Source organism: Palaemon carinicauda, chromosome 2 (genome assembly GCF_036898095.1).
Source record: "Palaemon carinicauda isolate YSFRI2023 chromosome 2, ASM3689809v2, whole genome shotgun sequence".
NCBI lineage: Eukaryota > Metazoa > Arthropoda > Malacostraca > Decapoda > Palaemonidae > Palaemon > Palaemon carinicauda.
Window position 1 is genome coordinate 77,036,896 of NC_090726.1, and position 3,899 is coordinate 77,040,794.

Genomic DNA, 3,899 nt, shown 5'->3' on the forward strand with positions numbered 1-3,899 from the left:
TGGGGGTCCCGTCGTCTTGATATGGTGATAAATACCGTGCTTGGCAGGAACCGTGGGCGTTTGGCGAAGTTCTGGACGGAAAACTTCCGGTTACGACGTGAGGAGGTGGGCGTAGGCATCCGTGGGTGCGCTGATGTGGAGAGCAAGGTTAGAGGGAGTGGGTTGAAGAGGTGTCGACAAGTACGAGTCTGCGTTGACCAATCATCGGTGGGCGACATCGACCAGAAGGTGGAAATGAGAGAGGAAATCCGCACCGAGGATTGGCATTGTGACGTCAGCAACGAGAAACTTCCGATTGAATTTACCGTTTCCGAACGATAATGTGAGGTTCTCGTAACCGTAGGTGGGTATCGCAGATCCGTTGGCAGCTACCAAGCGGACATCGGCAGATGTAGACAGACTACGTTGTGCCTTGAAGAGTTTCCTTGGCAAAAGAGAACGACAAGCACCCGTGTCTACCAAAAATCGCACGCCCGTTCCTGCATCCTGTAAAAAGAACAGATTAGAAACATGGGAGGCCACCGCCACAAGTGATGGCCTGCTTACACGTTTTTTGGCCACTGACAATCTTTGGCACATTTCTTCGCGGTTGCCCCGACAGGAATTTTCATGTTCGTTTTAGTGCGAGGGAAGAGCGAAGATACAAGCATAATATATACAAAAGGAATTATGTACAATTGTGTGAAACACGGTTGGTACAATAATCAGGTCCTGCGAGACATTGAAATATTCTATCAGATGGATGCCACCATGGATGCTATGAAAAACTCTGGTAAAAAGTTTATTCTTAAGTGACATGGATCTATATCAAAGTAAAATATTTCTTGTATTTTTGCAAAGAATAAATTAAGTTCATCCTTTCAACCGGGCATCTTTACCACCAACCGCAAAGCTACAGAACCACACTCCTACAGAGTGCATTTGAAAGTACAGGAATTGCTGCATCCATCAAAATGAGGTTGGTCGAAAAAAGAAAAGAAAAAAAAATAATAATAATAATATATTAAGGAGCTTACTGTGAAAACTGTTTTGAAAATAATTTGGAAGAATAAAAGTACTGAGCTTGAATATTGTGAAATAACAAGGTTGCAAGCATTTATAGCGGTTGATATCTATTGGATAATTCATTAGTTACCAACTGAGTTGAGGTATACAGTAAATATAATGGAATATATTTATGGTAAAAAAATATAAAAGAAAATAATATAATTTCAATATTATATATGAAATAACATGTTCAAAATGTAATGATCTTACTCTTGAAGATGAACATTAATATCATTATTTTCAGTATTATCAAAATACTCCCTGTTAATAATCACTATATTATATATTAGGATTTGCTCTGGTAAATAAATGTTTTAGGTGACTCAGAAAACTATTTAAACTGGTTTGTTACATAAATTGAATTAAATTAAAAAGTTTGATTTCATTTAGAGTGGACATTGCCTATCATTATTTTAGTATACTATGCTATCGGAATTTTCGAAAAAAAAAATGAAAATATGACTGCAAATGTTTCATCAAGTTGATGATTTCAGATATATGTATATTGAGTTTTAAATGGTATCATCATTTCCTGTATAACCCGATGAAGAGTGCCGTTTTTCATTCCTGCATAGGGGATAATACAGTTTCCACCGTAACTTTATTATTATCCACCCTACATGAAAATTTATCGAACAATTTATTTCTATTTTATAATGAGATATATTACTTATTTCATACATATTTTCTGTAACTTTAACAGTTTAGAAGTTAAAGACGAAAATATGAAAGTCGGTAGCCCGTTCCCAAAATGGTGGCTACAGCACAACTTCAATATATAAGAAATGCTATTATTTTAATTACTGTAGGGCAATGTAAAACTGTCGCAAGTTTGGACTTTCAGCAAATTAGTTAGGCCGATTCTTGTAAAATTCCTCAACTCCTCTATAGATAAAAGGCAAACTGTTTGAACCTTTTCAGCCTGCACGTATGTGGAACTTTTTCACATTTGGAGTGATAAAGCTAGTAATATAAAATTTTATTTTATAAAGCGTATTTAGGTCTTGATATTTGGCAAGAAATCAAACTTTATTCTACATTCATCAATATGAATGTGGAATAAATCGATTTATGATTAAAAAAAATTACCTGTTAATGTACAAATCTTTACTTAATTCATGTGGGCACAAAATAGTTTGTTATTTTTTTATAGATGAATAAATTCCTTTTCCATTGATGTTTAGCTGTAAATATCTTGCAAAAATCGTAAATGTATAAATGACAAATGGAAAGGAAGAGAAAAATTCTCTGAAATCGACTGTTGTTGATCACTGACTTTTTTTCATATGTAATCACCTATAGTTGTCTTGAGGTAAAATTATCTGTCCATGCTTATTCCAGTTAAAAAACAATGAGTACTTCCAAACCACGTTCGTTTTCTTATCCGGAATATTCTTTCAAATATATTTCCATACATGTTCGACCGTATACATTGGAAATGTACTGCGCTTACCATTAACCCTCTCGTCTTTTCAATAATATTCTCTTATTTGCTATAATTCCTCATTTAATCACATTTACCTTTCTTAATTGCATTCAGTTTTTTCACCTTGTTTTTTTTTCTTAATTACAATAAAGTTTTATTGAACATCTTCCTAAATTAGGTGGTGATATAACACATAGAACCTTTTCCCATCTCAATATCAAATTCGTCAACACTACACTGTAAAATATATTCAAACCTTCCGGTTCTCACTATGTATTTTTCAGATGAAGTTGCTATATTCACAATTATCCCCCTAGGTTGCAACCTTTTACAGTAGACTAACTATTAGATACCCGATGATGATGAAGATGATGATGATGATTAAAATTGCCATCCTGATAGGCGCAACCAGGAATGAATCCCAGTTCATAGTTCCCCATCAGTGGAATCAATTCTGTGTCCTTAGCTGAAGAATAAATGTTATGCAAATATTTGAATTTATGTCGTAGATTAATCAATGCTAAATATATAAAAAGATTAAGTTTTCTTTCGTTTTAAGGAAAACTAATATTCGTACTCGTGCCTATGAGGCCTTTGTGGCCGGGGAATATAAGATAGTCAATTAGGGAGGGTATATCCGTTCTTAAGACGGAAATATTTCATTTTTGTTGAATTATCTTTTCAAAAAGAATGAAATATTTTACATTTTTTATTCTACATTCGTATCAAAACTAAGATTGAAATTATTGTCACCCTGGCTAGATTTTGAAGAAAACTTCTTCTTACAGCCTTGTGTACTTGAAAGACTAGAGTCAGGAAGAGTATAAATGAGTAATACGACCCATCTATAAAAAATAGTTTGTCTAACATTGTCTCACACTGTTTTATATGCATATATACTGTACAATCTAACGAATGCAAGATCTGAGTTCTCCCCAAAGGTAGCATAGATTCAAAGGATTTGTTATGGCTAGAGGATAAAAGTGAAACTTTGTCTGTTATGTATGGAAACTAGTCATTCCCTTCATTAGATTTTGTAGTTGTAGAGAAAAAGATAAAAAATATTTATGAAAATAAAGTAAGATTGAAACTCGAGAAATGAATTTACACCATGACAATATGAACATAAAAGAAAAAAAAAATATTGTGTTTTTATTTTATCGTTCGTAATGTTTACACTTTTGATCATTTGGAAAGATTTTCTCAATTTACATGATTTTTTAACATATATGTATGTATTCAATATTATAATAAATCATATTGCTATATTCTAATATTATCTCCAATAACGATGTTATCATCATATATATCATGCCTTCATTACACTGAAAAATAATTGGCAAATAATCCAAAAATAGTTGATTTTTTATAACTGAAATCGGTTACTTACCGTTCCTTTTTATAAATACAACCCATAACAACCCCT